The sequence below is a fragment of the Macrobrachium nipponense genome, chromosome 5 (genome assembly GCF_015104395.2).
Source record: "Macrobrachium nipponense isolate FS-2020 chromosome 5, ASM1510439v2, whole genome shotgun sequence".
NCBI classification, from domain to species: Eukaryota; Metazoa; Arthropoda; class Malacostraca; order Decapoda; family Palaemonidae; genus Macrobrachium; species Macrobrachium nipponense.
In genome coordinates, this window is record NC_061107.1 from 51,548,612 (window position 1) to 51,562,489 (window position 13,878).

The window sequence follows — 13,878 nt, forward strand, 5'->3', positions numbered from 1 at the left end:
CAAATGCTAATTCATGTCTACAGAAATAATGCATAAAAATGTTAAAAAGTTGCTGCGTTTCATGGGTAAGCAAACCTTACGTGACTAACGCTGTAAGGAAGGTTCGTTTACATCATAAAGAGAAAGAAAGAATTGAAAAACGATTCGTGACAACATTCAATGATGCAATTAATGTTATAGCACGTAAAACTGTGTGAAAGAGAGAGAAAATTTGAATGCCTACTCAGTAATCCTGAAAATGAGCGCCTTAGAGAGAGAGAGAGAGAGAGAGAGAGAGAGAGAGAGAGAGAGATACAATCATACCTAAATATCACTAAGTCTGCGCAATATTATGGAAAAAAATCTTTGTACAAATTGTCAACCTAACGTGCAAGTGACACAGCATCCCAACTCGAAATCTACTAATAAAACACACATTACGTAAAATATACACAAGTCCAAACTCCGCAATCTCCCACAAACGAAATCCTCAAGTTACGTGGAACGTCACGTCGTCGTCTTTTTAAAAGGGTTTTGACAGACGACGAACATTATTCGGGTACACATTAGAGACTTCGAAAGTTCTACGACTTCAAATCGATGTCCTCAGATTTACATGTTATATTCATGTTATCTACGACAACAGAACTATGAGAACAGAACGACAATCCATTTCAAAGGGAACGAACATGGACACCAGCGATGGCTGTCAACTAAATATATTTATTTATAAGCGTTATTAAGGCGGTGATATACTCACGTATGTGAAAAGCGGATAAGCCAACGGTTTCTTCTGATTGCGAAGCGATTGCGAAACGAAATATAGAGTAAATTCAAATAAAATGCAATCCAAACTCAGAGCATTTCTAGCAACGAAAACGAAGACTGCGGCCATCACCCAAGTTTCTGGTTGCGCTCTCGGTTCTGAAAACAATGGTTATAAAAAATAGAGTACACGGAAAGATTAGAACATGTTAAATACTTAAAAGAAGAGAAAAGAAAACAATACCTAACTAGAAGTACTGTATAATCAAGAACTTTGTTGGTCATAGTCGATTTGCACCTTGTAATCCTATTTTGTGTTCGTATTAAGTTTGTCCTCGGTTATAATTCAAAATATTAAATAAAAATCAGGTGTCTTATTCACAGAAATGACTTCATCACGATTTGTTCATTCACTATACTTGTAGCACCCCAATGAGGGAATTAGAAAAAGAGGTGTTCATCGCAATATTGACTTTCCTTCCTAAATACTAACATTTACCCAGGTCGTAACTACAACGAAAAGACAGACAGACCTTTGTAAAATAACATTTCGAGCATTACACAAAGCGACAAAGATCCAAGAAAAACCCATCAGCAGTAAGGAAGGATTCGCAGGTTCCACCTACACAGCAAAATTAACCTGGAGCACTGCTGCACCCACCCACTTTGTAATATGTTCCCAGACAAAAACCAGTCCTAGCGCTTTGCCAGATGGTGCGACGGGTTACGTATGGCGACACTCTCACCGTACTCAATCACGTCTCTTTAATTTAATAAACAACAGCAACTGCACAGGCGATTGTAGTAACTGGACGAGATTGAAATTATGACTAACAAAAATGCAAAGGAAGAACAGCTATTATTCGTGTCTTTGTTTCCCTGCATCGTTTTATTTATTTCTTTATATATATTTTTTTGCCTGAATCAATATTCTTAATTAATTACTGAATAAGGAGAATACGAAAGGAAGCCAAATGATTAAATAATGCAGGAGGTGGAAAACTACCCACTCCAGAGAGAGAGAGAGAGAGAGAGAGAGAGAGAGAGAGAGAGAGAGAGAGAGAGAGAGAATCTGCAAGCGATTTTGAATAATGAATTACTAACATGAATATATACTAACCGAAATCGTCTTTATGACATGAACAATGAGATGGTTAGAAGTAACTTGATTGAAGCTCATGTGTCGCTGAACAAAAAGAATCTCTCTCTCTCTCTCTCTCTCTCTCTCTCTCTCTCTCTCTCTCATTGCGGGTAGCCTTAGCCAAAAGATTATTCTAAGCCATGATAAGCCGTACTTCAACCAGCTTTGAGCTAATTCAGAACAAGATGTATTTCAAATAATCTCGCTGTTAAAAGTAAGTCCCAACGGGCTTTCCCTGGGAACGGAATGGAACGGAGGCCGTTATCTTAGTCATCCTGTTCACGGCGTCCAAAAATGACGTCACAGAAGGCATCCTTCATAACATTCAAAAGGAAAACGTTACGACAATATAAACCAGTGACTCAACAAACAAACAAACAAACAGTGCCCATAAGTCAATGTGTTCTAGATGACAAACATACTGATTAATGTATAACGACCAAATTCAGCGTTACCTGCCTAAATGAAAGCAACCAAGGCACATGATTAATACATTAATATTGCACACATACATTATTTAATGTATATATGCATGTATGTATGTATATATATATATATATATATATATATATATATATATATATATATATATATATATTTATATATATATATGCACACAGACAAGCGCGTGTTCATTTTGACCTGCAAATTACTTCCTTGCCTTGCTTTCCTTACTAAGTCCTTACTTTCACACAATGCATTCAACGTCTTAGCAGCATGCTGAGCAAGTTAATGGCCATCTTAACTTACATCTTGTGAATGAGCACTCATGTTGAATAGTAACTCGCATAAAAGTTTCAAAATAGAAAACGTTTCACGCTAATCTAACAAGGATTCCTTGTCCTACAGTATCAGTGAAGCGTAGTCAATATCTTAGGCTTGTCTGGCCTGGCATTAGAATGCAGTCTCATTACGTGTTCCTCCATTTAAATGAAATTGTTTTCATCTCCTCTGGTCTTCTTCAACGTTCAGCATCCTTAGCCCTTGATAGTAGTCAAATCCCTGTTCTTCTTCCTACACACGGTTTACCTCTACAGGCGTCTCCTGCCATGACGTACTTTAAAAACTTGTCCAGTTTAACATGCAATTTAGACTTCTTCTTTATATATACCCACTGTCTCTGGAACAAATGCATTGCGTCTGATAAGCTCGTTTTCCAACTTCTGGTTTCCACATTTATGATGCGTCTGCAGCCACAAAACACACATGGTTTCCTTCCTGGAAGCAATTTCATTTATCATTCTTTGATACTTTCATTAAACTAACATCGCCTCTTCGCCATTTCATCTTGTACCGGGGGGGGGGGGGGGGGGGTGGGGGGGGGGGGGGGGGGGGGGGGGTGGGGGGGGGGGGGGAGTCAATTCGATTCCGTCCTGTTTCACGTTCTCTTACCAGAACTACTACTGTATTACTCTCATTACCAACTCTCTTTGTTCTTACTGCTTCCTACCTACTCTCCCACAGGCCGCAAGTTTTCAGTTCCTCTTGCAAGTATCACACCCACCTCACCATTCTTGGAAATCTCCAATTTATCAATAAATAACACATTCAATAAATACAAAAATCAAGAGAAACTGCACAAAAGGTCTCCTGTATGGTACCAATTATCTAGAACATGGGAAAACTATCGGGATGGATCCATGTTTGAAATCCATGCAAAACGTTTTGCACAGCTGGGAAAGGAGAAACGCGGAAAAAAGTAGCGGACGGATGTACGTCAATGTCATGTCAAAATACGTCCAGCTTTAAACAAGCTAATAAAAATGAAAACTGACAAATACATATTCTTGAAACTGGTGTATACAAGGTCTGCTCAGTTATTGTTCTTCAGAGAACAACCGGAGGTGGAGGAGAAACGCCTCGTATATTTCAAGGTGAGCCATAGTTTGGCGTAACGAGTAAGATCTTTATCGTGATAACTATTGTTCCTAAGTTATTCAAAATGAAATGTAATATCATGGAAAACTTTGAAATAAAATACATACCACCTACGAACCTGCCAGGACAGACAACTACTGCGCAGCACCGAATTCATAATAATTTACTAGTCTGAAGTACTATGTATCTATAGTTATATCCTGATTACTGGCCATATACCACGTGGTTAAATCTTTTTATCACTACTGCACGGACAACCTCAACACCAGTCATGAGCCTTCATTGCTTTTAATACCTTCAATATTCAGGGAAATGGAACTGCTGCTTCTGGCACCCAAATGTGTGGTGTTCAATTTCCCAAAAGTTGCATTATCATCTTCAATGGTTATGGTTACGCTTCTCCAGGAGTAGGGATAAACTGGTGTGTGTGTGTTTCGTATAGCAATTCAAATGTTCCAATGAGTTAATATTTCCCAAACCATCCATAATTTCCCAAGTCTAAGCAAAACTATATTTAAAAAGAAACTCATATCGACTTAGTGCGTATAGCGTAATTGTATGCACAGTCTTTAAAAGCGTGGCTAATGAATTTTCAGATAATTATGTGCAATCCAGTTCAGTACTGGTCCTCCCTCTCCTTCGACAATTATGACCCAAGAATCCATTTTCACTACTAGCTGACCAACCTGGTGCTGCCGGGGAAAACTGAGTGACAACCAATAAACTCTCTCTCTCTCTCACTTTTCCATCTTTCTCTTAACAACCCCTATTCTCTCTCTCTCTCTCTCTCTCTCTCGCTCTCTTCCTCCAACCATCTTGTCTCTTCCCTTCTTTCTTCTCACTAATATCAACTCTCACTTTTTCCATCTTTCTCTTACCTAACACCCTGTCTACTCTCTCTCTTCCTCTCCCTCCTTTCTCTTACTCTCTCTTCTCTATCCAACCATCACTCTCTCTTTCCCTCTTTCTTCTAATTTATACCAACTCTCTCTCTCTCTCAAACATCCGCTCTTCTCTGTCTCTCTCTCAAACCCTGCCAGTCTTTTTTCCTCTTTCTTCTCCCCAACACCCCATCTACTCACTCTCGCTTCCTCTCCCTTTCATTCTCTCTCTCTGTCAACCCCTTTCTCAAACACCAACCTTTTTGCTGTCATTGATTTTTACCCTGCATTATTCTTTTTTAAACGAGAAGTCATATGTATACAGAAATTATGTATGATAAATTCGTAAAGTAACTAAGTCTACGGGCAGAACCAGCTCCATTTCGGGGAATCCCCTCTCACTCCTACCCACTTCAGAGGGGGGAGGTAAAATGAAACCCCATTATAAACCATCTTAGGGGTCGGGTCCCCAATATAACCCTGCCAAGTTTCATTCCTACCGGACAAGCAGTTTGGCCATGATTGAATGACAGACGGAGGGATAAACAGACATAATGCCCGTTATAGTAAGACAGTAAGATTAAAAATCAGTTGGCAATACTATGCCCGAGTATAATACTAATAACCATACAATAGACATATACCTTACATCTATTATCTAGAATATTCAATCAAACAAAACGCTCTTTTTATGTGTGTTCCTCAGCCAAGAAAAAAATTATACAACTGCTCAAGACAATAAAATACCTCCAAGAGAAAAAAATTACAGTCCATATTTCACTCCCTTCCTTCCAACAACCCGCTTCCTTCTTATGACGTGCATATGCTTTTAATCTTAGAGAGAGAGAGAGAGAGAGAGAGAGAGAGAGAGAGAGAGAGAGAGAGAGAGAGAGAGAGAGAGAGAGAGAGAGAGAGAGAGAGAAAACCTCTTCTGCTGAAAGTTAATGCTGCGTATAAATATGTTTACGTGGCAGAACTGTGGGACACAATCAACATATTTACTGAAGATGACATAACGGGAACAAAATCAGCGAATAACCTTGAGACCATACAGTTATAAAACTTCAAAGGATGGGAAATATTACTGTCAGATATCCTTAAACTGTCTGACATTATTTGGGATATATGTAGCTGAACGTCACTGTCAAAAAGACGTAGTACTACTTCTTACTCTAGTCCAGTGGCGATCCTCATTCAAGATTTCCAGTCGCAGACCAGTCAAGTACGATAATAGTATTTGAACGGAAGATTCTAACAACTTTATTCGTCGGGAGTCACGCATTCCATGGGCAATGCCATTCAAGTTTACACTTAATAGTTGGAATATCTTTCACAGGGCCGTGATTTAGAAAGTTATCTTATCACAAGTGCTGTACACAACAATAGCTATCTGTCGTCAGTCCCAGGCCTTTTAAAATGTTATCAATGTTTATTTCCAACTGATCTTAAATTATCTCTTCGATTCGATAAATATCACCCTTATCATTTTTCTGATTTACTAACTGCCACATCTATATTTATTGTGGAGAACGAAAATCTTCACACATATTACGTACATAGTACTAAGTGAATCCAGTACTTCGCCACAGCCTAGTATAAAAAGAAAAATATATAAACATAGTAAGCTCATTACTTAGAATATGGTTAACAGTAGAACAGCCTACACATAACTTACCACCGCAACATCCGAGAATGCAAATAAACACACATGCATATGCAATAATGCTCACAAAAGGTATAATCTAGTTCTGCGTTTGGCCAGTTTCCACCAGCATCGAATGACGTAATGCGCTTCGTATTGAATGTTATCATGATAGCATGTAGGCTCAATCAGCTAATAGCATAACAGGTTACTCACTAGACATATGTATACATATAATACTCAGACATTTATATATGTATATGTATATATAAATGGATGTATGTGAGCATGTATGTATGTTCCACATACACTTTGAAATGGATTGAGCAATTTCAACCAACCTTGGTATACATACTAATTACCACCTGGGAATGAACACTATGGAGTTAAGACATAACTGGCACCAAAAAAGGGGGATTGTGGAAAGGGGGGAAATGTAAAAATCACAGAAAACGACAGATATTAGTGTCAAAGCCATAGTTTTAAAGGGTCACTGAAAAGAATAGTGACACTCCTGATGCCCTGTAAGTCAAGTTCAACCCCAATTGGGAGGAGGGTGAAATGTAGAAATAATCGAAAACGACAGATATTGGGGTCTAATCCAAAGTTTTCGAGGTTGCCCAGATGAATAGTCTTATAATGTAAGTTTTGTAATGCAATTATAATTTTGGTAATATGATTACTTCACCGCAGAAACTGTGTATAATGTTGTGAAATGTATGTTTTTGTGTTCAGATTCCCAAAATTAAAGATAACATGTGTTAAGTAGTGTAACTTTTCATATTTTAAACATACATAAGGCGAAGAGAGGAAAAAGTAACATAAGACAGAGAGAGTGGAAGCTCATAAGCCTTTAAAGAGGGTTGTTTACACATCTTGAGAATTTCTTAGCTAAGCTAATTTTTTTATCGTCCCGATCGGGCCTGTAATGAAACAAGGGCATCTTGTTCATAGACATGCGAACGCAGCCAGAGGCCCTGCTCGATATCCCTATAGAGATGACATAATATGTTTTCATCTCAGACGTGTACACTCAACTACACCCATTCACCCTGATACGCATAGTTACGCATATAAAACTTTCATTTGAGACCTAGCCGCGGGCGTGAGGGATAGTACCCCTCTCTCTCTCTCGAACTGTTTCATTTCCGTAACGTAATTCACGCTTATATATAAGGTGGTCACTCATTTCTATATAATTCTTAGTAATATATGTGTTATTTTTATTAGTTTTGTGAAGGCGCCCACGAAAGTGTAGACGTATGTAACAGGCCTTTTGTTTGAGTGAGAAGTTGTAGCTGCGTGTACAGGTATTTTTCAAATGTTTTGAATTGCACTTTGAGGTTTTATTTTACGTGTGGATAAAATTATAATTTTTATGCAAATTTTCTTTTGCTTTGTTCTTCTGGCATGTCCATTTCATATGCTTAATGTTTGTACTGTCAATGCTTTAATTGTTTTCATATTATGCATTATGTTTTTTGCATTGTCTATTTTGTTTAATTAGTTTGCATAATATTCTATTAGGTAATTGTTTGAATCTAATACTTGCAAATTAATTTGTATTTAATTAAATTTCATTTCAAATTTAATTATTGCTTGATGATTTAATTTAATTTATTTTCTTGATAAACTTTTATTTAATTCTGCTTAATAATTAATTCAAGAATTAATTAAACTTTTGTTTTCAAGTAATAACAATTTCCTTGAGATTGTGAATTTCACTTAAATTTATATCTAAAATTTATATGAGCATTTTATTATATCACCAGTATTATATTTTATTTTTTGTTTAGGTAGAAATATAGAGTGGTAATTGTGCCGTTTTCCTCAGGGAAATACTGAGATTTGAAATTGCAGGAGTGATGCCCTTTAATTAAGATTACCTCACATCCATTTTAATGAAATTACTCATTGTTTTCTTGACTGTTCAGTACTATAAGGGATCACTGTTACCTTTAGAGTATTCAGTCGTTTAGTATTTGTGATGAAGGGTCAGGTGTCTGGCTGTAGTGAGGTAAGTAATAACCAGGAACTTGAACAAATTGTGCCCTAAAGTACAAAGGGTGTCCCAGACCCAGGAATAAAAGGGTCTCTTGTGCTAACAAGTACAAATGATAAGTGAAGTAACCAGATACAGTGGTACCTTGAGATACGAAATTAATCCGTTCCGAGGCGGCCTTCGTATTATGAGTTTTTTGTATCTTGAAACACATTTTACATGAAAAATGGCTAATCCATTCCAAGCCCTCCAAAAACACCCCAGAAAATTATATTTCCAGGCCTAAAACACATGTTCTAGGGTTACAACGCCGATCCGACGGAAGAAATTGACTCCAAAAAGGCAAAATACTGTACATACTTGAGTAATATTCAACTGCATGTAATGTTCAAACCCATTTTTACTGCATATATTAGGACTTTAGCATATGTCCCTTAGCAATAAGCCTAGCCTATGTTAGCGGTTGCTACTGTAGCCTAGTCTATGATTCTGACATCTAAACCTAAGAGCTAAAAGCTTAGAATATGCCAATAAAATGTATAAATAATCAGTACGTACTCATTTCAAATAATTATTAATTAATCATTAACTATAATACACAAACAAACAAAAAACAAACCTTCCAATCGATTGTTTACATTCAGCTCTTACCAGTCTTACGAGTATCGAACGAGCGCCAAGCAATCATTTTTCCTAGCACACAGTAAGCCATAAATTGTCATTATTATCTCTCTTCAACTAATGAAACTACCAAACAGTATAATAACCATTCATTTCTATTCTTTATTCTATCTTTACCTAATGTTTTTTTTCATTAAATGTATTGCATGAATAAGTTTTTCAATTTACAGCATCCTTTTACCAATAGAATACTTAAAGCACAAGGGGTAGATGCTGACCAATAGGAGAGCAGGACCTTATGGGGTGACTAGCATCAGGAACCAATAGGAGAGCGGGAGGATGGTGGCGAGTTTACTCAGTTGGCGGCGCGGGAGTTTCAAAATTGTTCTCGGTGGTCCGGGCGAATCTCGGGACTTTACAGCAACAATCTTTCGTATCTTGAAAACTTTTCGTATGTAGAGCAGTAAAATGTTTCGCATTGGCTTTCGTATCTTGAGTTTTTCGTAAGTAGAGCCTTTCGTATCTCGAGGTACTACTGTACTTGGCAATTTGGGTTAACAAATATTAATGGTGTCCAGACTCAGATCTTTGGCTACTTCGTGCACCAAGTATTAATGGTGTCCAGACCCAGATACTCTAGGCTACTTCTCGTCACAATTAGTGATACTCAACATCCCCCTTAAAGTCCAAGTTCAGCCCTGATTGGGAGGGGGTGAGGTGTAAAAAAATAACCAAAATGACAGATATTAGTGTCTAATCCATAGTCTGTATATTTATATAAGCACATGGTTGTGTAAGCTCATTGCACTGGGGGGTTCAAACCTCAATTATGTATGTAAAGTATGAGTGTGGCAGTGATTTTTGTTATACCTTTTCAAAGTAATTACCTCCGGTTAGGAAAAAGGGATGGTTAAATTACATTATATATACTTATAAACATAAATACATACATACATACACAAAATTATATATGTATACATATATGAATTAAGCAACACACTGCCATGTAATTCCCAAACAATTTTGGATGAGATCTTCAATGAAATGACAATCAGAAATAGGGGAAAAAATGAAGCTCCTATTCCCCAGAACCCAACGCACAGCGTGACTGTCAAACAGTACCTTAGAATGCGGAGATAAAATAAGTTTTGTATACAATGTCGTAGTACAGGATTCTTAGTGCTCGACCTCCAACACTAATTGAATATACCTTATGACATTCAATGATTAAGAGGTAGTTTAACCGCGTCCAGTCTCTCTACAAGGGTAGAAGTATCTTTTGCTATCTTGAAAGGTAACACGATACCATTACTCATCCCAAGACTGGACCGATGAAGTCACCAAGACGCAAGATATGATTGGTTGACACTCCTCGAAACAGAAAAGTTTCTAAATGGTATATGCAAGGAAAACTACCAATATTTCTTGCTGTGCGGTCCACATGCGATAACTAATAATAATAATAATAATAATAATAATAATAATAATAATAATAATAATAATAATAATAATATGACTTCGGAGAAGAGATCAGTCCATTACTGAAAAACAGTAAGCTGAATTACCATGTGCAAAACCCCTTCCTACTAAGATGTAACGGGTCTGCAATGAAAGAGACCTTGGGCAATCAAAATGCCGTGACTGTTACGCTGAGGCAATGAAATGCTGCTGTTCGATTTTGTTACAAAAACTTAACAAGCTCTACCTTGAGCGTGAATAATTGAACAAGAGCACTTTTCCTGTCATAATCAGCCACAGACATCAGCTTTTATTGTACATCATATCTACAAGTGATGAATCAAATATTTATGAACAATAGTATCAACTTACTAATGTTACATTAGCTTAAGGTAAGGCTAACCGATTATATTAGCATGAATTGTTCTTGAGGAAAAGTAGATTGAATGAATTCACAAATGAAATCTGTGTGCTGAAAAGACCTTGATATTTGCACATAACAAAATAAACATGATGCTAACACAGAACAAGACGTACAGCAGGAGAGAGAGAGAGAGAGAGAGAGAGAGAGAGAGAGAGAGAGAGAGAGAGAGAGAGAGAGAGAGAGAGCGCTTATGACAAGGTGACTTTGTAAAATGTTACTTTTCAAACTCTGCTACAGTATGCAGGTGTGCTTTGGTCATCTGAACGTTAAGTTTATTCAAGTAGCACTGAAGACATTCCTAAACCCTTCACTTTGTTACAAACATTGAGTCCCATCGTCCCTAGTCCAACACCTGTGATGTACTTAATTAATCTACCATTAACTTTTTCAAGTCCATTGATTTTTGTCTATGGATAAGATAAGAAACGGATGCAAATGTTAATCTCTCTCTCTCTCTCTATCTAGAAAATTATGATACGACTAATAAGACGAAAAAAATATGTATTAAAAATGTTAAGTCCGAATCAAATTGAGACGAAAGTTACTGCAGTTTATATGCAACTTGATATTCATATCTAATCTAACACCTTAAAAAAATCCAAAGGCTATCTAAAGAAATTACTCAAAGCATGTAGGAGATCCACTTAATTTTCACAACAGGTCCAAAGTCCCCCTCTGTTGTCTGTCATAGAGTGAAATAGTAATTTCAATGTTACATCACCGAATAACGGTAAATAACTTTGGGTATGTTTCAACAATTTTTCCCAAGATAAAATTGCATTAACATGATTTTGAGGGTGATTAAGATAACTGCGCTGTAATTGCTACGACTGACGTGCTCTCAGCTGCGGTGTGATTACGCCCGGCAATACTAACAGGAAAAAAAGCACATAATCCTTCCTGAATCGATGTAAAGTGCCCGGAGACCTAAACGTCAATGTAGACTGCAAAAAAACGGCCTATTCTATTTCCAAGAAAACCCATTGTAATAATCCCCGCACTAGGCAACTTATAGCGGACCATCTCTCTTCTCGGCTATCCCAGCTTCGTCCTTGCTGACTTGAACGAAACAGATGCCCTAATTCAGGGTAAAAAGTTGTTGCGAAAACGTGACCTAAGGGCCATTTTGATATCGATGTTGAGAGAGAGAGAGAGAGAGAGAGAGAGAGAGAGAGAGAGAGAGAGAGAGAGAGAGAGAGAGAGAGCACAATGTTACCAATAACCACTCCGTTACCCTTGACAATTCTTATCTCCAGATTGCAACGGCAAAACATGCGTGGCTCTTCCATTCTCCAGAAAGACTCCAGGGAATACCTGCTGGCGAATTCCTGTGGTACCATTCCTATATTTGGAGGAACAAGATCTACCGAGGTGAAGGAACTCGGCAGGACCAGGCCATTTCAATATTCCTTTGTTAAGTCTGGAACAAGATCATTATTGAAAAATTGTCGAGAAGAACGAGGCCAAGCAAAACCAAGAAATGCAGTTCATTACGTTTCATACGGTAAGAATACACACGTAAAATGCTATTTGACTCCTCAAAACCTGAATGAAATGCAACAGTAGTTACGTTCTCCGAAAAGTCAAACGGTCGGTACAAAACCAGGAGGTGCAAAATAAACAGATTGTTGGAAACAATGCATCCCCAAACAAGCAAACCCCAGGAGAAAATGCATACCCTGCGTCGAAAATCCTCACTTCAGAAAGTGAGGCAGCATACTTCTAGATATAATCTGAACACATTCAGTGATACCGTTCTGAATTTACCGGGAACAGGTAGCAGTGACAGTAGTAGGGTTTCGTATGCAATGCATATTTAATTACATTGCCACTGTAATCTGAAAAATGTCTGATTCTTACGGACATAATCTGCGACAATTCTGGAAGGTATTAAGATAAGTAAATTCGAATAAAAAAAGACATATTTCTGTAACAGAAACCCTACTTCACGAGGACTACCAAAATTCACGGTTTGCAATGATATGAATACATGAAAACAACACCACCACCTTAGATTTACCCTCTTATTACTGGGCTTACTGGGCTCCCATATCACCGGCGATCAACAACAAGTCCAGTTAACCGTAGCACAGATTGTGAAATCTGTCATCTTTTGGACAGTTAAACAGTCAATTAATAACTAACGACTCATTTCGAGGAACAAAATTCTTGGCACTTCATTGACACAACAAACAACTTATGGGATATTGACTTTCCTCGCCCGAATTACTGCCACCAGATGACTCATACTTACCTGACTATGGCCTCAAGTCTGCCACTTCCCTCGATGGTTCACGAAAAACGGGATAAGAAAACCATTCGACAAACAATAGAAACACCTTAAATGTTTAAATGAATCTATACTCAATTCACCGATTCCTATGGAGATGACGAGACATAAAACCTTAAAATTTTACTATAACAGTTATAGAAGATAATAATTGTGATTAATTAAGTTCAACTACACAACGCACCGAACTAACATCCCTGAAGTGCTGTAAAGTCTATCTGCCATTATACTGCTGCCCAAGAGTTAAAGACCTACGGATATATTATCAGCTATTCATCTGGCCCCTCAATCAGCAGCAGCTGTCAAAATGACCACTCCTTCCGAAAAGCTGAGTCCGAACCTTCTAATTCTCGATCCTTTAGGCCCTCCCTCCCTCCGCCTCCTTAGGAACAAGTTCTCGACTGATACCTCTCTTTCACCTTCGGATGCCAACACCAGACCCCGGACAACAATGACAGCTCGGCCCACACCGCTTCACCACCGGCCAGGCCAACGGAGAGGGAAAAAAAAAAAAAAAAAAAAAAAAAAAAAAAAAAAAAAAAAACACACACACACACACACACACATATATATATATATATATAATATAATTATAATTAATATATAGATATAATAATATACCCATACATGAAAATACATACATACATAAATAAATAAATAAAAAGAAGTCGAACCCTCCTACCCCTCGAGATAAACTGCTGAAACCAGTCTGTAGAGGACCAGCACATGCACGCACACTCATCAGCCCACAACAAAACAACGAAATCCACGATAGTCGCAACTAACACTACCGTCAC

General features: G+C 37.7%; 1 protein-coding gene across 8 annotated transcripts in view; it reads right to left on the reverse strand.

Annotated features, from left to right (window-relative positions):
- The window catches only part of LOC135215298 (cytospin-A-like), a 692,483-nt gene that overhangs the window by 42,276 nt on the left and 636,329 nt on the right, over positions 1-13,878 (reverse strand). The window lies entirely within an intron of this gene.